Genomic DNA, 21404 nt, shown 5'->3' on the forward strand with positions numbered 1-21404 from the left:
GGATTTTGCTGATTGAATCCCTATGGATTTGTTCAAAATTTACATACTAATTTAGTATCTTTAGTTTTATAGTATAAAGGAGTCTAGATACCTGTATTTTTGGCAGTTTTGCCTGTTTTTTTTAGCAGTTTTTCTCCTGCTGCTGCATAGTTTAGACAAATTCCTGCTTTACAGGGTCTTTCTCCTGGAAATATGATACTATTAAATGTCCTTTTTTTAAAAAATTGAAGTTTAGTCAGTTTATAATGGGTCAATTTCTGGTGTCCAGCATATATTTCAGTCATACATGTACATACATGTGTTGGTTAATGTCTTTTTGCTTTTACAAATAAGAATATGGTGGGGATGATCAGATCTAAGATCATGTCAGCCTATAGCTGGCTTTGGGATCTGTTGATGAATTTATTTGAAGGCTGTATGCTTTCCTGAAATGCTCGGTGCTGCCTCGTGATGCAAAAACTTGGTTCCTATTTTTAGCTTTTCAAACTCCAGACAGCAAATAGGAAGCCTCCAGAATCATTTTGGAGTAGAATACTTTGGATTTGAAATCAAGGCACACACTGTGGCACTCTCATTAAAAATGGTATGTATGTAGTTCAGCTCAAGTGAAATAATTTGTTGAGCTACAAATAGTAATAAATTGCAAAAGTGATTCACCTGGATTTTTAGGAAAGGTTATTTGGAAACCTGAAAATCGGTTGTTTTGAAATAATTAAGCTATTTTAAGAATGAAGCCTAAGATACAAAGTAGGGAGTTATTAATACTAGTCTTAAATGTTTTCCCTTAAAATCTTTCATGAAGTTAAAATAATTGGTGAATTTCTTTTGTCAGGTTGGTTCAGATTCCTTTAACGTAATACATAGAACTCAGTTTGAATTCAGAGAAAGGGTTTCAATATTAATTCTTTTAATATGAATCTTTATATGAAGTGTCTGTTATGACTGAGATGAGCCTCCTGTGGAAATTTATTGGTGGACTGTTTCGGGGTTTCAGCACATTGATTTGTTGAAACTTAGCATCTGATTTTGTTCTTTAGGTCTTCGTTTGTGGTCCACAAAGCTGTTCAGAGAATTCAAACAGCCAATGAAGTTATATTGATAATATGATGCCAAGTAAGATGTTATTTGAAGTAAAATATTATAATGGCCCATGAGGACGAGAAAATACCAACACACAAGGGCAAATGTGTACATAATGTGAACAGTGAGCTGACTTAAGGCTGCAGCGTGATAAATGATGGAATTACTAAACCGTGAAGAAACAGAACGTTGTCATCTCGGTTGAGAAACAGGAGAGTGTCTCTTGGTTGTCTATTTTCTAGCCTCAGGAAGGATGCACGAGGTGCATTGGATTTTCTGGCGACCCTTAACTGCACTGTGTCTTTAGCAAGAAGAAACCATTCTTACCAAATTCATTGGGCGGGTAAGCTTGGGTTGAATACCAAGGTATTCAGGTTTAGTTGCTATGGAGATTTTTTCACAAAGAAAAAGAATTCGAAACCACTTAAAATGAGTAGCTAGCGAATTTTTAAAAAATGTATTATGTTATTTTGATCTGTCTGCCTGGTATGTCTAGTTCCGTTCTGTTGACTAGGAAACTAAGTCTTAGTGCAACTCGATTTCAAATCTAGCCATTATGGACAAACCTGGAAATAGAAAAGTGATGTCCACACTCTTTTAAGCTCTGTGCTCTGTTTGCTGTTCACAATACTTATAACCCCAAATGCTGTCGTGTCTCTTTGTAAGGGGAGGGGTGGGTGGAGGTGAGGGTCATTGCTGAACTAACCTGAGCTACACCGTTGATGTCCTCTTTCCTTCCATCCTCCCTTTGCTCCTTCCTTCTCTTCTTTCTTTCCTTCATTTCTTGCTTGTCTGTCTACCTGCCTCCCTGCTTTGGATTACAGTTCTGTCTCCAGAGCCATACTTTAGGATCTGTTCAAATCTGAAGAGTTGTGAGTCATTTCCATATAGATTCTCCCGTGGTTCTTTGTATTCCTCTTTTGTATGCAGACTTGATCCCTGGCACACTTCTATTCAAGATTTCCACTTATTTAAAAGAGTACCCAAGCATCATCTTTTTAATAGTCTGCTTCCAGGGAAACATACAGCTACTGTAGAGGAAGGCTGTCTCAAGGGTCCAACTTCAAGATGGTTATCGTGAAGCTGACATTGAGCTTTCTTTTGATGGGTGGCCTGGATTGATGGATGGAAGAAGAAGGGAGGTGCTATTGTGGGTTCATTGCATGTTGATCCCCAAACTCCGGAGTCCAGGGCGACGTGATTTTCGTCCTCTGTAAAGAGAGGAGTGTATTTCCTTTCATTCAGGACCTGCCTAAGTTAAGTGACGTCTACAGGGCCATTGGGAAGAATAAGATAACTAGTTTTCTGCCCTTTTTAGTGTGACAAACAAAGAGTTGCTTTTGATAATGGACAAAATCCAGCTTCAGGAAACTGTGCAATTTACTTTCTGTGTCCTTTGTCGAGCATCCCAAGGGAACACTATTCATGGCTGTGATATCCCACAGCAGGAGGCCTGGTAACTGGGGCAGCTCTCCCTGGATTGCTCCTTGGGTTCCACGTTCACAGCGGGATCCTGTGATGCTGGGCAGCACGGTTTGATTCAGGGAGTATGTATCAAGCACCTGTTAATGTTCTAGGGACTCTGAGAAGTGCTAGAGATAAGAGAATATGTGAGACACAGACGCTGCCCATCAGGTACTCACAGCCCAGTGTGTGAATCAGACACGTAATCACACACGTGGAGAACAGTGTGAGATGCAGGCAGAAGGAGACGTAGACACAGAGCCCAGAGTAGAGAAGTGCCCATCGTGTTGGGATTTCTTGGAGGGATCTTCTCTCTTCATGAGTGTTTGGAGACTGGATCCCAAATCCTCAAACTACAGTCTAAGGGCTAAATTCTGCTTGCTTCTTGTTTTTTAAGCCCTTTACATTTTATGGTTGGGGAAGAAAGTCGAAAGAAGACTAATAAATCATAATGTGAAAGTTACATGAAACTCACATTTCAGTGTCTAAGGTGAAAGCTTTATTGGAACAGAGCTGTGTTGTTTGTTTCCGTGTTGTCTGTGGTTGCTTTTACATTACAGTTTCTGAATTAAGTAGTCACCATGGAGCATGTATTGCCCACTGTGTTAGTCGGCCTGGCTGCTGTAACAGGGTACCGTGGGCGGGGTGATTTAAACAATATAAATTTTATTTTCTCACAATTCTGGAGGTTAGAAGTCTGAGGTCAGGATGTTGACAGGCTCGATTCCTTCTGGGGCCTCTCTGCTCGACTTGTAGGGGCCATTTCCTCCCTGCGTCCTCACATGGTCTTCCCTCTGTAACTGTTTCTGTCTTAATCTTCTCTTCTTACGAGGACACCAGTCATACTGGATTAGGGTCCACCCAGATGAGTTTATTTTAATCTAACTACTTCCTTAAAGATATTATCTGCAACTACAATCATATTCTGAAGGACTAGGGGTTAGGACTTCAATGTATAAATTTTGGCGGACCCAGTTCAGCCCATAATACCCATATTTCCCATCTGCTCTTCATAGAAAAAATTTGCCCACTCTGGCCCATTCCATTGCTTGACAATTTGGTGAGCTCCTTCCTTTCCCCTCCATCAGCATACCATTCTCTTCTCAATCTGTCCATCCATCCTTCCATCCCTTCATCTGTGGTTCTTGGTCACCATGGCATCAGCTGCTCCAGGACTTGTTTATGGAGAATACAGAACTCTCACCAACAATTCCCGTAGGTTGAGCTCTGCATTCCTCTTCATCCATGGCCGATGTTCCAGTATTTTCTCAGTTCCATTATTCCACTCTCAAACAGCTTCCTCCGCCCCTCAGCACTCAACTCCAGCAGCTGGTTACAAGGCCCACAGAGAGGGTATTCAGGAGAAACCTTAATTTTTTTTGTGTGTGTGGCCCATTGAAATGTAAAACAATGCAGGGCTGGGACCTCTGTGCAGTGAAGCTCAGCACGGAATTACTTAAGAAAGCTATTGGCTGGCACAACAAGGAACGCATTTTTACCTTTCTATAAAATGCTGAAATTATGTACTTTATTATCGAGATGATGGAGAGATGTATGAAGTCAGTGCAAAGGACTCCCACAGCCGTAAATTTTCTTCCCTGTTGTCATGGAGCTGTTTTGCTCTATGCTTTTCCTTGTGGTATTTCTTTCTTAAAATTGAACATTACTGATCTCATTTTAAGCAAAATGCTCAGGAAATATACAGGAAGAGGGCTTTTTTTTTTCTTCTTTCTTTCTTCTTTCTTTCTTTCTGTGGTTCCACTGCATGTTGTGTGGTTTCAGAGGCACTTCCTTTGGTTGCCCCAAAGGTAGCGTTTCCTCAAAACCAGAGAGCTTTCTTTTGGAAGCATTCTAAGATAATAATCTGGATCTGGCAAAAACATCTCCAGCCACTGCTGCGTTTTCAGTTCTTGATGTGGGGTTGATCGCCATTCTCACAGAAGAGAGAAAAATCTCAGATATTCACTATGTGGTCATTCAACATTTGGAAAAGAAAAAAAACCCCAGAGATTAAATACAGAAATCAGTAACAAATTCATCAGGGAGAAGACACATATATATAGGGTCCAGTTTTAAAAGAAAGAAAAAGAGAAAGCTTAGGGGCTCACACAATATGTTTTCAGGAGCATGTGGTGTGGCGGTGTACTGCGGCTCACAGGGCCAGATCTTTGCTTCTCACTCTAGTAAAACAGCAGTATTAACAATAAAACCATTAAAAAAAAATGTGAAATTGCAACCCCATTAGTTAGAACTTTGTGCTGCAAAGTTTAGAAACCCAAGATGATTTAAGGCCAAAGTGGGAAAGTATTGGCCCCCTGTAAGGATTAGGATAAAGCCAGGCTTAGGGGACAGTTTGACCCGGGGAAGTTAGCATGTTGGGCCTCTCTTTTATCGCTGTTTTTCCCTGAGTCCGATTAGCTTTTCTCAGTCTAGCTTGAACCAGAGGCATGGCTGCCAGCAGCTCTAGGCTGACTTCCTCAGTTTTAAAAATTATTCTCAAGGAAGTTCTCCGATTGGCACACATAGATCATTAACCCACCTCTGGCCAATCACTGTGTCCAGGGGCTTGGGGTTAATGATGATCCCAGCCTGAGTCATGTGCTTATCTTTGTCTGGGGATGGTGGAAGTAGAAGGTATGGAGGTGCTGTGCAGAGAAAAATAGTAACAAATAAAAGAGGAAAGGCATGGTCCCCACCACCACTCCTAAGCAAAAAGAGACATCAGAGAACTTGATATTCCTATTCCATAGGCTGGAGACTAATCAGAAAATAAGGTAATTAATGCCCCTGAAATATAGGTAAGAAAGATAGAGTGCTCATTGCCCCAAGAGGTATTTATAGGTATTTCTTTAAAAATAAAAATGTACCGTATTCATGGGTCATGACTCATCATGAGGACAAAGGCTAACACTCTTGGGTGGGTGGCTCGACTCTTTGGTCTCGATGTGGGATGAACACTGTACCTTTCCAACTCCCTTCTGGTGACCCTGGGTTGTAAGCATCAGATCCATAGCTCATCCTGTCCAGTGAGTCCAGAGAAGTGGGGGAGAGGGTGGGTGTGCTGAGCCCACTCTTATATGTTTCTTTCATCTTAAAGGAAAGTTATGGCAAGAGGTATACTCTTATGCTGGCCACATACAGAAACATGTATGTGTATATATATATATATATATATATATATATATATATATATATATATATATATATATATATATATATACATGTATGTGTGTGTGTGTGTGTGTGTGGTTATATACATACATAAATATGTGTGTCATTTCTTTTGATCTATCTGCGTATCTACATGTCATCTATCAATCATCTAATCAGTCATCTTTCTGACAATCTTCCTTGAAGAAGAATCACCTGAATCTACAACCATGTGACCTACTATCAGTTTAACGGTTGGAGGAGAATGCCTTCATGCACTAAGTATCCCTTTAGAACAAGTATGTTATCTTAAATGTCGTTAACTGTTTTATTGAACTTCACAGAGATTGTATGAAGCACTGCTGCTCATATAGGATTTTATATCTATAGCCTACAGTTAGAAAGCTTGCGTATTGGGGAGGAGGTTAATATTTGGTGGGAAATATTTTTCTCCAAGGTAGGTAGTTTTCATGTGGATTTTATTAGGTCTTTTGAAATGGTGAAACATGCCACACATCCAGAATAGCACATAGAACTTGAATGGACAGCCTCCTGGCTGGTGTGGTCATCACCAGCTCAAGAAATGGAACATTGTCAGCCCCCCAGAAGGCCTCCCCTTCCATCCTCAATCACAGCCTCCTCCTGCCTCCTAAGGATAACAGCTGTGCTAGACTTTCATGGAATCATGTTTTTGTTTTTCTTCACAGTTTTATTACTCAAGTATGTATCACTGAGCACTTTAGTTTAGTTTTGCTTATTTTTGAATCTTAAATGAGTGGAATCAGTCTTCATTTACTATTTTAGGTCTGGTTTCATTTGCTCACTTTTTAAAAAATGAGATTCATTTCTCTTGTGTCTACATAGATCTGGTTTGTCCATTGTCATTATGACACAATTTTGTTGTATGAATAGACTAGCTGATGTAGTCATTCTACCACTGATGAAGTTTGAGTTAGATCTAGCATTTGGCTATTATGAATAGTGCTGCAGACAACCTTGGGGGACATCTTCCCCAGTGCACATATGCATGCATTTCTTGGGGTTTATCTCTAGGACTGGAGAGTCTTTATCATTGATGGATAAGGAATTGAGCCAGTTCCACTCTCCCTGAGAGGATAGAGGTGTTCCTATTGTTTCATGTCCTCAGGGACACCTGGCATTATCACTCATTTGAATTCTAACTATTCTGGTAATAAGCGTATTTCCTGGTTTTAATTTACATTTTCCTGATAGCTGATAAGGCTAAGCTCCTACTCACAGGTTTCTTGACCATTTGGAATATCCTGTTTTGTGGCCTGCCTCTTCAAGTCACTTATCATTTTTCTACTTGGTAGTCAGGTCTTTTTCTTATTGATTTATTGTATGTGTGTGTGTGTGTGTGTGTGTGTGTGTGTTAACATATTCTGGATAACATCCTTATGTTGGTTATATGAATTGCAAATATTGTCTCCTAGTGTGGCTTCTCTTTTATTCTCTTATTTATGAAAGAAAAAGAAAGAAAGAGAGAGAGAGAGAGAGAGAGAGAGAGAGAGAGAGAAAGAAAGAAAGAAAGAAAGAAAGAAAGAAAGGAAAGAAAGAAAGAAAGAAAGAAAGAAAGAAAGAAAGGAAGAAAGAAAGAAAAGAAAGAAGTTTTTAATCCTGAATGTAATCGGGATTATTAGTTACATGCCTTTTATGTCTGTCCTATTTAAATAAAATCTCTTTGTGACCCAAAATTACCCATAGTTACCTGAGATACAGCATCTTATATAAACTGGTATTTTTATCCTTCCCAGATAACACCAGCGCATGAGAGTATTTTAATTCCTTTTACCCCATCTGGTTTATAGGATATTGTTCTGGTATAATTATGTTAAACCTCCTAAGACATTATTATTTTATCTGTCTCAAATGGCCTTTGTTTTTACTCAGTATGGAATTCGAGGCTGGCAGTTCTCTTCCTTGCCCACTTAGAAGATCCCCGTTCACCCTCTGCTGGCTTCAGTTGTCCTGTGAGAGGTCAGCTGCCAGCCCCGTGGATGCTCTGAAAACATCAGGCAGCCTCTTGCTGCCTGTCCGACTTTTCTCTCCATCTTTGGCTTTTGCAGTTCTACTGTGACATGTCAAGGTGTCAGTATCTTTTGATTTCTTCTGCTTGGGGTTCATAGGACTTCTTGAATCTGTGGGTCTGTGGACCTTGATTTTATGCATTTTGGGAAATTTCTAGTCTGCATCTCTTTTGCCCAGTTCACTTTTTTTCCTTCATATTGGACCTTTTTACTGTATTTTCTGTGTCTCTTACCTTGTCTTTCTCTATTTTTCATATTTTTGTCCCTCCATTCTGCCAACTAGTGTTGTGAAAAAGAAATACTATTTGCTCACTCAAAATGGTCTCTTTGGTCCTACTATGTGCTAAGCACTGTCCTAGGTGTTTGAGATACTTCAGTGAACAAAAGAGACAAAGTCCCTGTCTTTGGGAATTACCATTAAATAGTAAACAATTGTTTATTAATTGTAGTGGATTAATTATTATTAATATTTCTTCATTTTAATTCATTAAATTGAATGATATAGTATGTTAAGGAAAAGTAGAGCTGCTTTGGGAAGAGGGGCAGTTTGGTGGGGAAAAGTGGGCCTAATTAGGCTACAGTGGTCAGAAAGTACCATTTGAACGAAGACTTAAAGAATGTCAAGAGATTCGCTAATTGCATATCTGGAATGTTCCAGAAAGTGGGAGCATGTTTGGAAGGTTCAGGGAGCATCAAGGAGGGTAAAGTGGTACGAGTGAGGGGAGCTGGAGCAGGGGACGAGGTCGGAGAAGGAACGATGAGGCCCAAGCAAGACGTGACAGGCTTTGTAGGGCCCTCCCAGGAGTGTGGCTTTTACCCCTGGATTGAGCAGGGAAGGGATGTGGTCCCATTTTCACATTGAAAGTTTCCCTCTGGCTCCTAGGATGAGAATGGACTGTAGGTCGGCAAGTGTAGAAACAGGGAGACTTGTTGAGAGGCCGTGCTATGGTCCGGTAGGGAGTGGATGTGGCTCAGACTTTAGTGGCAGCGGTGGAGGTGCGGAGAATTGACTTAGATTTAGAGTAGAAAAAAGAGCGCATCTTCATGCCTACAAAAATGCTGCAGCAGAGCGAGAGAGTTTGAGGATGTAGAGGAGAGAGAGGGAAATTGCTGGAACATCGTCCTTGAGTGGAGGGTGGGGTTGCGTGGGGTCTAGTCACAGGTGGAGGAATTGGTCTTAGGTAGGATGTGATAGTTATCTAAGGTCACAAGCAGGAGGTTGGAGCATGTGGGTGCAGACAGATACGTGTTGGTGACTATGTGTAGCCTTCAAAGTGATGGGTCCTATGTGACCACTTCAATTTTCTCAGAGAAGTATGATGAAAAATCACCAGCTGAGAGAAAAGGTGGGGAGAAATTATTGGGCATCTGGGAAGAGAAGAATAGATGTGAACTTCATGAGTGGGTATGAGTGGACTGGGAATTTTGGTGTGAGATCACTGATTTCATTTAAAGGGACTTGACAGTAGTGGTCATGGGATTAAAATAAGACCAATAGATTGTTTGGGTTTTTAAAAAATTTTTCCTCAGAGTCAACTGTTTGGGTCTAGGCAGTTTGTTGGATTTAAGCAGGTTGATGTCTTTGCCAGGCAGATGTGACCAAGTAATAGAGGGACAAGGAAGTTCAGGAAGGGAAATTAATGATAAGCCAAGGAGGACTGTGAGGCAGCAGAGCTGTGAGGATCAGTGAAAGGTGGAGGGATGTTTGGGTTAAGGTCTGAGAGGGAACGGTCTGTCTAGACGGGAGGCCGTGAACTGAGGGTGGGGTGCATGGTGTTGGCTGTATGGAGGGTTTATTGGTATCTTTCCCCCTTTTGGTTAACAACTCTATGTATTTCAGATATTTAGCATGCAATGTCTTGAAAATTCTTAGTAGGTGTTATAAGTTGAAAAGCCCAAGTATTTGTGTATTATTGGAATAAACGTATATATCCCCCCATCTCCCCGACCCTGGTCCCTATTTCTCTTCTTGCTATTTGGGATTCTAAAAGGAAGTGGCAGAGGACTTTACTCTGTGTTTAGGAGAGATCTCAGGCCTGGGTGGTTTTGGTCATGCTTCTGGTCTTGGTTATCATCACAAGGGTGTAGTCCATTTAAGTCAACAGATATTTTTTGAGGGTTCACCATGTGCTAAATACTCTTCTAGGTACTCGAAATAGAGTTGGGAGCAAAGTAGATAAAAGTCCTTACTCTGGTGGAGCTGATATTTGGTTGAGGGTGGGGGGTGGGAGGGAGAAACAATAAATAAGACAAATAGTAATATAAGAAAATGTTTAGTGTGTGTATAAAGCGGGGGGCAACCTAAAGCAGGGAAGTGGGGAAGGAAGTGTGCCAGGGGAGAGAGGTGATGGTGGAGGGTTGGGGGAGTGGCTCAGAGGACCTAACTAGCAGGTACCTTGAACAAAGAGCTCAAATCTAAGGTCCATGTATGCCCAGAACAAAGGCAAGTCCCCACGGGAGCAAACAGCACAAGCTGGCACCATGTCCTTGTAAAAACAAAAATCCATGCTAATGCCAAAGCCAAGAGTATTGTTTTTGGTTATTGAAGTCGAATGAGTCAATAGACTCCCTGGATGTGGCAGTATCGTCTATGAGACCAGGGACATGGGCAGTTCGTTTGCAGCTCTATTTGATTTTTTGGGAGAGGAGGCTGTCTGGTGGGTGTTCCTTCAGGAGGCTGCTGACCTCAGACCCGGCCAACCTGACTAATTTTTGCCAATGGAAAGTTATGTGTGTAAAGGATTACAGCTGTTCTTTAACGGGCTGAGCTCATCTGTGGCTAGAAAGAAGAACAGAGGCTTTGGGAGGAGTGAGGAGTGTGAGTCATAGTCTCCAGCCTTAGCAAGGTGTGTGAATGCACTGAAGCTGAGATGGCTTATCTTGGTCACAACCAGCCCTCTGCGAGGATTCTCAGCCTGGAAGGTTAGCACTGCTGTGATCCAACGCTGAGAAATTCCTTTTCGTGGAAGCCAGGCAGCTGGGAGCAGAAGACTGAGCTTGGGTGTTTCAGGTGATCTGGGGAAACATTCATCAACCTGCTTGCGTGATCCTACCCCACACCGACCGGTTAGCGTGTGTAACTCTTGGTGCCTCCACCAAGAGCAGTGTGTCATCCTGTGAGTCACCTGCTGTGTTTTACTGGGAAGTCTGGGAGAGCGTGAGCTGGTTGAGCTCGAGCAAAATTCCGTTCAGTATGTATTTCTTGACTGTGAACCAAAATCACAAATAGGTTAGTATGAAATACCCACCCAGTGGTTACTTATCTCAGCCCAGATCTTGAACTTGGCTCTGGCAGGAGACCTTGGTTCTGCGAAAGGACCTGGTGAATATATTCGTGAATTTCCTGTTCACGCATGATGCATATTCTTTGACGATTGCCCAGTTTGATTTGCTCACCTTAGATAACCTTGCTCGGTCATCTTTCTCAGATGGTGTGATGACTACCTTCCAGGAGCTTCATGACAAGCCCTGAAATCTTGCCTTGGTTGCCTGCCTGCCACATTTGGCCTTGAAAGGGAGATGAGGTGCCTCGTGAGTAAGCGCGGGCTTCGGGAGTCAGACTCAGCCCTCTGGCTTTGTGAGCCCAGACCCTGTGAATGCTAATGGTGATGAGAACAATGAAAACAAATTCACTGCACGTGAGGATGCCCAGGTCAAAGATGATGACAAGGCCACAGGCCAGTTGGAGCAATGAGATCAGGGAGAGATAGGGTCCCAGCCTCAGTGAGACCAAGTTAGAATTTCAGACCTGCTTCCCATTTGTTGAGTAGCTTCAGGCAGTTCATGTAACCTCTCTGTGCCTCAGTCTCCTTATCTGTAAAATGGGTCTAGTCATGGTACTTTGTTGAACTGTCATGAGGACAAAGTACAAAAATAGATGAGCAGCCCCCAACCTTGTGCTTTTCACAAAGTGCTCGGGAAATATGGCCTCACAAGCGCAATACTGTTATAGCCTGTTTTACAGATGAGGGACAGAGGCTTTACAAAAATTAGGTGATAGGCTTGTGACTAGAAAAGGAATTCATGGCCAGTCTAGGTCTGTTAAATGGGATAAATGTATAAATCGTGGTCTGTTTAAATATGTGCCATTTCGTATTTTCAACTGGTAATTGGAGTTTGATTTATTTCCCCTCCTTATGGTTTTGGAGTCAGATCCCATCCTTTCTGGTTTCTTGATCTGCTTGGAAATTTGGGGTTGGGATGGGTTGGTGGACGTGGATCTACGGTGAGAGATGTTCCGTACAAGTGTGACACCTGGCACACTGTGGAAGCTCTTGGTGTGCCAAGGTGTGCCTCTTTTCATCTTTATAATCGCAAGAGATTTAATTTTACAGGTTAGACAATTCCATTTTATCACTTACAATTGGAGAAAAATGCTCTTTTAGGCGTGTGATTGGGATCATGGTCATGCAACAGGGAGAATCGGCACATTTTAAAGCTTGGTTAATGTGCTTAGATTAAAGTTTTGATTCCTTTTGTTTTTGGCAGCAGTAGTTTAAAAAGCTACACGTACCTGAGCCAGTAGGTTGAAAAATATGTCTTTTTTATCAATCAAAGGTTTTATGATGTGAGTTATTCAAATACAGTAATTACCTTGGTTGTCCATATGTAAATATTTTTGCTCTTTCTTCACCAACATAGCTCTTTCTCTATCTGAAGGCACAGGTTTGATGGCTTTGCCAATGGCCCAATGAATCTTTTTAGTCCTGTATTTCTTACAGTCATATATCAATTGATCTAAGAGACTCAACAGGTACTCCTATTTGCATCAGAACATGCAAGTCTCTTAGAAATCAGGACTGCAGTTTCTTTCTTTTTTTTTTTTAAGTATATATATTTTTTATTGAGGTAGTCAGTTTACAATGTTGTGTCAATTTCTGGTGTACAGCACACTGCTTCAGTCATACATGAACATACATATATTCATTTTCATTTTCATATTCTTTTCCACTGTAAGTTACCACAAGATACTGAATATAGTTCCCTGTGAAAATATGTCTTTTTTGACTCTTTAAAAATTGTGGTAAAAATATATAACATAAAATTTGCCATTTCAACCATTTTTATTTGTATGAGTCAGTGACAGTAGTTACATTTACAGTGTAGTACAATGATCATCACTGTCTCTGTCCCAAACTTTTTCATCACCCCAAGAAACACTGTAACCATTAAGCAATAACTCCCCGGCCCTTCTGGTAACCTCTAATCTCCTCTTTATCTTGATGAATTTGCCTATTCTAGATATTTCATGTAAGTGGGATCATTTAGTAGCTGTCCTTTTGCATCTGACCTCATCACTTAGCATAATATTTCCAAGGTTTGTCCATATTGTAGCATGTATCAGAACTTCATTCCTTTTAATGGCTGAGTAATATTCCATTGTGTGGGTCAGACCAATTCTGTTTATCCTTTCACCTGTTGATGGACACCTGGGTTATTTTTCACTTTTTGTCTATTGTGAATAATGCTGCAATGAATGCTCATGTACAAGTGATAAGTGATGCTATTTTGTGGCATCTGTAGAGACATATTTTAATTTCTTGGGACTCTAGGAGTAGGGCTTTCCTAATTGGGGGAGTCCTTGTTTTTGGCCTGGGTGCCTGCATGACCCCCTGGCCATGTATGAATATATGAATGTGTCCCACGTCTCTACCAGGCTTTCCCCGCAGTCTTGTTAAGTTTACCACTGTAATTTGTTTGCGAGGATGCTGGCTGTTGGTGAATCACATCGCCTTCAGCCATCCTGGCTTGACTACATCCTTGCATCCCAGGTCTCTGAGCCTCTTGTTTACTTGTCTGGGGATGAGCCAAGAAATTTCTCACGCACGCAGTTACTATGGCTTACTTACTAGTTTTAGATGGGATCAATTTGTTTCATTTTTTATTTACATATGCCTTTTGTAGTATGTTGAGGTACAGAATTATATATGCATATACTGCCTTTAATGTTTATTTTATGGAATTTTATTTAAGGAGGTAATAATTGAGTTGATGGAACATACAGCAGATTTGTTTCCATAGATCTGGCTTCTAGGCTGATTCTGCCATCATTTTATTCAGTGAGCCTGAACTAGTTACTTAACTCTTCTGATCTCAAATGAACAAGTGATTTGTAAGTGTCCTCTGCTCTTACCTATGTGAGGGTCTGTGACTCTGCATGTGTCTGTTGCCCTACCTTGGGCCATTTAAAATTTTGAGATCGAGGCTTGTTGTATTTCCTGATTGAAAATAATCTTTGCATGTTAGGTTTTTGTTTTCATTAGGGAAAATGGCACCATGTGCTCCTAGAGACCCTCAGATCGAATGCCCGTGTCCTTGGCAGGGGAAAGCAAGACAAGTTGGTTGTCATTAGCATGCTCCCCTGACATCAGAAGTCCCCTCATTTTAATTGATTGTGTCCCTGTCACTAGCAGAGAACTCTGTAAGGTGCCAGATGTTGGAAATGCACCTGTGGGTGTGGTCCTTTCCACTTCACCGTCGTACCCAAGTGCTAGGTGTGTCACTCCTGTCCGGGTTCACCTGGATATGTTTTGGTCCAGAAATGTGAAATGACAATCACTGATGTATTTTAATATAAATTAAAAATTAAAATTAAAAAAACTATTCTCACTCATGAGAAACAAAACCAAATACTGTTATACAGGTTGTCCTTGGTGAGTGCCACGGGCCAGCGTGGCTGACATGGCGACCCTCGCCAGAGGACTTGCGCTTTCCCACGATAGAGGCTCAGTGTGGAGAGTTAGGAGGTCTCTCTGTGGCCTGGGGGTCTTGGAAGGGGTCCCCTCGCTCAGCCGGCATATAACTAGTGTCTGAACTGCACTTTATTCATTACTAAAATAGCAATATCAACAGGAAAATGTCAAGAACATTGTAAATGCTAACGTAGTTTGAAATATAGGCTTGGCTTATTTCCTGGTTGGAAACCGTCTTTGCAGGTATAGCATCCTTCACTACTTAGGGAGAAGGTCGAGCGTGTGCCTGGACAAAGCCCGTTAACCCATTGTCAAAGGCATATATTTCAGCCTCCCGTTTTACTGATGGGGACACTAGATGGCTTGCCCTGAGTTATTCATCTGGTTGTTGGTGGAGCCTGGACTTGAACAAGGTCCTCTTACTTCATGTCCTTGCTTCTCCCGTGACCAAATGAGGTCTCCCCAACAGGAACGTTCCCTGAGCTGGCTGTTTCCAGAGGCTGCAGTACAGAGGACCGTAAGGCTATCCTGGCTACATGTTCTTTTGGGAAGAAGGCGGGACTAAAATTAGAACTTGACTTCTTATCTTTGTACATTCGTTGTTCAGCATGACCTAACTCTTAGTGCCAGTAATGATTATGATTGTTTATTGCTGCTGAGTGGAGAGGTGCCTGGAAGATCCCCCACCAGTGAAAACCCAGATGCTCTCTCCCCCGCAAACCACATGTACCTCTTGTGCAAGGTGCCCAGGACACATGGACGCGGGCCGCCGCCCGGTGTGTGTGGGCAGGACAGCATCTGGCCCCACGTGGTTGATTGCAAGTAGGTGCTAAGAGTTCACGGACTTTTCCTCTGTCTTCTTTGTTACCCTTACCCTCTGTTTGCCCTTCCTCCCCTTCACCCTTCCAGTCACCAGCCTGGGTTGGGTTATAAGTATGTGGGCCACCACTGAGGCCTGAAACTCTTGATCTTGGCTTGTGAGATAAAAGTTGTTCTGTAAGGAAATGTAATTTGAGGCAATGAAAGCCATGGGGGTTTTAAAATCATGGAAACATATAATTGAAAGATGGAGCTGGAAAAAATTAATTTGAACACCATCATTTAATGGTTGAGGAAATTGAAGGCTCCGGATTTTAAGGAACTTGCCACACACTTGGTCACCGCAGTGTGTGCTGGAGATGGCGTTGAAAGGCTATCAGAGTTTTCTTGGCCTCTTTTCAGCAGATACTGTATTTTCAGGAATATTTCTGCTTATTGTGTTTTCAGACAGAGAAATCTCTGTTAAGAGTCTCTAACTTTGGTTGATGAAGAATTTAATTTTAAGTCGCACAACATTCTTGCATCAAATCGAATTTAACGAGGGCTTTGCACACCAAGGCCTCGCCTGAAAGGATGAAACTTGTTTTTTTCTCAGGGAGAAGGAAGGCTTTGTCCTGGGTGAATCGAGGGTTTTCAAACACGTCAGTATTCCTGAGCAGATCCTCAGATCACCAACCACAGGAGTGGGTGGGATGGGTCCATATTTAGACTTTCAGTCAGTTTCAAATATAAGAGATTGATTTTGGCAATCAGTGGCAGCCAACTGCAAAATGTATTCATGAAAAAAGCTTCTGGATTTCCAGAGTGACATCCCAGGATTAACGGGATCTGTGTTTGGATCTGTAATTATGCTGGGGAATCATCTTTTTATTTGGATTCAGTTAATTTGACTGTGTTAATTAACACCCCTGTTGGGCTTCACCTCACTGCAGGAGGAGGGGGCACGTCCTCCCCAGCTTTGTTGCTGACAGTTGACATGGGTGATGGCAGTTGGTGTGAGCGCGTTTTACCTCATTCGTGAGACCCCTTCTCACGAGCTCCACGTGCAAGCTGGGAAACCAGCAGCAAGCTCGGGTGCAGGCGCAGGCATCCAATTTGCAGACCTTGTCAGCTGAGCTGATGGCAATGCTTTTGGGTTAAGCTGCCTCGCGATTCCTGATCTGCTTGGTTTTGCAGACCACTGAACAGAAATCCAGAGGGTTCTTGCTTAAGGAAGGCATTTGTGTAACTGAGAACACAATTTAAAAGGAATTTTAAAAGCTGTCTATTGTAGATCTAATATAGAAAACAGCAGGATAAAGACTATGTTAAAAGCTTTGGGGAAGATAAACTCTCCATAGTTTTTGTTTGTTTCTGAGTGTAAATTCAATGGACAAAGAGAAAGAACTTTCTCCCCCACGTGACAAATGTTGTTTTCCAACTTGCCTGTTTCTTTATTACACAGCCCTCTTAGGTCTGTTTAGCTAGTTCTTATGTAAATATCCATTGACAGTACAAATGCCTTATGAGGGTGTCGTGGTTTATAGTTTTCCAAAGTGTTTTATGTAAATCTTTTCCTCGGTGGGAGTGCGTGATTATGTCTGTAACTTGTATCCTTTAACATCGTCCCCAGGTTCATCCTGATCGTGGGAAATTGTTAAAAACAAAAGTCAGTTGTGCTCCCTCTACTGGCGTCATTTCTTTTCCTTTTTCTTCTTTTCTTTTTAACATTTTTTTAAAATTGAGTTACAGTCATTTTACAGTGTTGTGTGGCTTCATTTCTTTGGAGCAGAAATACTGTACGTTCGTGCCTAAGTTTATTGCTTTTTGGTTGGGCTCAGAATTGTGCTCACATTTTCCCTCCTAAATTCATATGACCTTTAAAAAGCAAAATGAATGGTTTTAAAACTGCAGGTTAAGAAGCAGGTCACTTAAGGAGGGATCAGTGTCGTCCTCACCACCAGTTTGTCAAGTGGTGTGTGGAGGGGACCCCCAGCTTGGCACTCTTCCTTCTGTTGTAGGGGTGAACGCTTTGGTGTAGAGATGTTCCTCTGTGTGGCAGTGGCCACTGCCTGGGCGCCTCCTGGGTGCTGACCTTGGCGAGCTTTCATCTGTGTCAGGTCTTCAGCAATCTGTCAGCCACTGAATGAGACTAGCAGGTTTTATGTGTGCTCACAGGTCATTCAGACTGTTGGACTCAGGTGCCCTGTGGATTCCTTTGGAAGCAACTCTAGGGAATTCTTTATTTCCTCGCTTGAGAAGTGGGCATTAAAGTGGGGGCTCTTTTGGTTTAATCCCACATGCATTTATTGAGAAACTACTCTCTGTTAGGCTTCAAAGGGGATTCAAGATGAGGAAAGCCACTGCCTCCTGGGAACCACCCCCACAAACCCAACCAAGAAACACTGAGCAATAGCAACAAAACTCTTCTTCTTCTTCAAGAGAAAAAAAAACCATAGCAGTCCAGTTAAAAGAAATAGTGCTTACACAGAAGCAAATTAAATGTCCATCAACAGATGACTGGATAAGATGTGGTGTACGTGTGTATACACACACACACACACACACACTCACACACACACTGGAATACTACTCAGCCATAAAAAAGAATAAAATAATGCCATTTGCAGCTTACGGATGGACCCGGAGACTGTCATTCAAAGTGAAGTAAGCAAGAAAGAGAAAGAAAAATACCATATGATATTGCTTAAATGTGGGATCTAAAAAAAAAGGGCAAAGTTTAAAATTGAACTTATGGGACAGATACTTGTGATAGACAATAATAAAAAGTAAATTTCAAAAAAAAAGGAAATAGTTCTTAGTTAATGATGAGATCAGAAAAACTGTAGAGAAGATGTCTCCACGTTGTAAGTCCTTCACCCCGACTGGTCGACTTTGTGATGCTTGCATTCTTTTTCCTGTAAGTGATTTGTAACTTTCTTTCTGATAAGCTGTAATGAGGTTAAACATCCTTCCTGTTCTCAATGGAGTGTCTCCAGCTAATGACTGTCGATGACTGATGTGGCTGTGATAAGCCCGCCTCTGTGTGTATTTCACTCCGCACACCATGCCTCCTTCCCCCAACCTTGCGATGACTCTAAAGCTCTACACATCTTCCACCCTTTTCTTGATCATCTTCATCCAATTTCAACATAAGTTGTTGGCTTAGTGTGTTGCATGGACCTGAGGTTGTGCCCCAAACTACTGACTGCTTTACTGCTTCTGACCCCAGTGCCCATTTTCTCCTGAGCCCACACAGATGGTTCACAGCCATCAGCTGCTGTACAGTGGAAAGGAAGGAGAAATGCTATCCTGTATTTTCATAAGTCCCTGGAGAGTCTCTTTAGAATGTTGATGATCATAGATGGAATAAATCAGTTAAATGACAGTTGATAGAGAAACTTCCATCTCAGAGTTTCTCACTAGCAGCACTGTTGGCATCTTGGCTACATAATTCTTTGTTGTAGGGGGCTTTCCTGAGCATTTTAGGATAGTTAGCAGCCTCTCTGACTACTTCATAATAGATGCTAATAGCACCCCCAAGTTGTGACGACAAAGAATGTCTCCAGAGACTGCTGTTGTGTTCCCTGGGGGCAAAGTCACCTCCTGTTAAGGACCAAGGCTCTATCCAAACATTCCTTTCTGTTTTCATTGGGCGCCTTCAGCCTTCAGCCTTCAGAAGTCTTCACGAGCACTCTTTCGTTTGTTTGCTTCATTCATTTATCAAATAGTTATTACATCTCTACTTATGCTGGCCTCTTTGCAAGGTACTGGGAATATAAAGCTGAACTAGGCATCTACTTTTTTTTTTTTAAACGGAAGTATAGTCAGTTACAATGTGTCGGTTTCTGGTTGAATCCATTTTGAATGTATCATAATTTCCACCATTTTGATTTTTATCATTATTATCTTGAAAAGTTCCCTTTTCTGAGGACTGCTCCCAGCCTATGACTCTGGCAGGCATGTGAACAATTAGGACTTCTTTAATAATAAATGTTGTGTTTCTATTTCTGTAGCCTGTTTGTTTGAAAAAAGCCCCTTGCAATGTGGGTCAGTATCCTTGGCTTTTGACACAGCTATTAACCTTGTAAAATGATAGTACTCTATTAATCTATCAATTTCATCCATGAATGCTTCATGCATTTCAGATATGGCCTCTGCTTGTCATTCCAGAAACCCTATTTTCTTACACTGTGATTTCTCTTATTCTCTTCAACCAGCCACCTGAGGCTTCATTTAATGTGTGGTCCTTGTTAGGTTTATTTAATGAAACTTTTGTTTGGGAACCAAGAGCAAGTCCAGCTGAAGGATACTCATTGGATTGCCTTTAGCATGTGTCCTTTAGAGTTTTTGGAAACTTATAAAAATAGCTCATGGGAAATCAAATTTACAGCAGTTATATTTCAAAGAGGAGGGAAAGAGGGATGTATTTCAGAGAGCAGTTTAAAGAAGGCTTCAACAATATTGGTAATTTAAATTTTTTATGTTTCGTGATGGATACTTGGGGGCTCATTATATAATTTTCAAATATATTTTTGTATATCTGAAATATTTTGTAATAACCTTTTTTTCAGTTCTTTTTTATTGAAATTTTGTTGATTTACAGTGTGTTAGTTTCTGGTGTACAGCATAGTGATTCAGTTATACGTATATATATTCTTTTTCATTATAGGTTGTTACAAGATATTGCATGTAGTCCCCTGTACTATACATTAGGACCTTGTTGTTTATCTGTTTTATATATAGAAGTTTGATCTGTAATAAGCTTTAAAGGAAAGATAGCTAGCTGCAAGTTTGTTGGTTTTTTTTTTTTCCTCCTGTCCTCCGTTATTTTAAACTAGATGTTTAGGAATTAGGTTTTCAGTTGCTGAACTACCCTGCCCCGGGGAAGAGGGGTTGCCGAGCAGTTATTTAAAATTTATAGCATGTTAAATTTGGTGAGAGGCACTGCTTTCTTGGCTTGTGCTAGTCGAATAATAATTTGACAGAAACTCAGGCTTTCTGCAGGGCGACCAGGTTCATCTGTAAAATGGTTAAGACCTATTAGGAATTAATTTCCCCTAAGGATGCGAGGAGCTGAGCGCTGGGGAGTTGGTGGCCTTGCGAACGCCAAAGGAAAGAATTAAATTGGAGGAGGCGGAGAGGAGGGAGGCGCCGGTGGGCGGGGAGGAGCCACAAACCCTCTCCAGCACACCCAAACGACCAGATTCATCCTAGCACGAAACTTCACAAGTTACGCCCACTCCCACTGCCAGAAGCCGGGGAAGGCTGCTGCTTCCTTATTTCTGTTACTGGAAGTTTGAGAGATGGGAAGCTAGACGGGGGAAGCATGTGCGCCTCGCTGAGCACTGGTAAGCTTGAATTAAAAAAACCCCTTCTTTCCACCGGCGAATTTCTTTGTGCTGGATGGTGAGGGCCAGCCGCGACGGTGGCTTTGGACCGGGAGAGGCGGGATGAGAGCCCCGGGCTCCGCTGCTGCGGCGCGTGGACCTGTGCGCCCCGAGCACGCCGGCCCGGGATCGGCGGGCGCTGTGCCGGGGCTGCCCGGGGAAGCCACCCATGTGGGTCTGGCCCCTGGGGAAAGGGGTTTAGGCTTTGAAAGGGCTTCGCCTTTTTCCCCTTGCCTTCTGTAGCCTAGGATCGCACAGAATCCGGGATCGGGGAAGGAGATTGTGCACCAAAGATGCGCCCAATCCCCGCTGTCCTGCTGCGCGTTCAGTAACAACAGGTCAATGTCTTTAAAAGTGAACCCCATGAACGTCTTGGGATCTAAGTGACAAAAACTTCCGAAGGAATGTTCTGAAGCTGTGGCGCCCAGCAGGCTCCTGGATGGGAGTTCTGGAGTGAGGCATGGGGAAGTCTCCGCTTCTCATTAATTTTGTGTGGTTAAGTGAGTTCAGCTCAAGGCTTCCTGGTTATTGAGGTGTTATTTGTTTATGTGGATCTTTTTTTGTTGTTGTTGTTGCAAATGTTAGTGTTTCTATGGCAGCTGGTTTATCTTTAGACTGATTGCCTAAGTCAATTTCGGGTGGGGTGTGGAGAGGAACTTTGGGTGGAGGGTGGCACTGGGGTTGGGGTGATTGCAAAAGACACTTACTATGTCTCAGCAAATGGTTAACTTGGCCAAACTCAAACATTCTTTAGATTTTATTTGGAGCCCCTCAAGGAGCTT

The 21404-nt window shown here is 42.0% G+C and overlaps 1 protein-coding gene across 1 annotated transcript in view; it reads left to right on the forward strand.

Moving 5' to 3' along the window:
• The window catches only part of TIAM1 (TIAM Rac1 associated GEF 1), a 331093-nt gene that overhangs the window by 147159 nt on the left and 162530 nt on the right, over positions 1 to 21404 (forward strand).

The sequence above is a fragment of the Camelus ferus genome, chromosome 1 (assembly GCF_009834535.1).
Source record: "Camelus ferus isolate YT-003-E chromosome 1, BCGSAC_Cfer_1.0, whole genome shotgun sequence".
NCBI lineage: Eukaryota > Metazoa > Chordata > Mammalia > Artiodactyla > Camelidae > Camelus > Camelus ferus.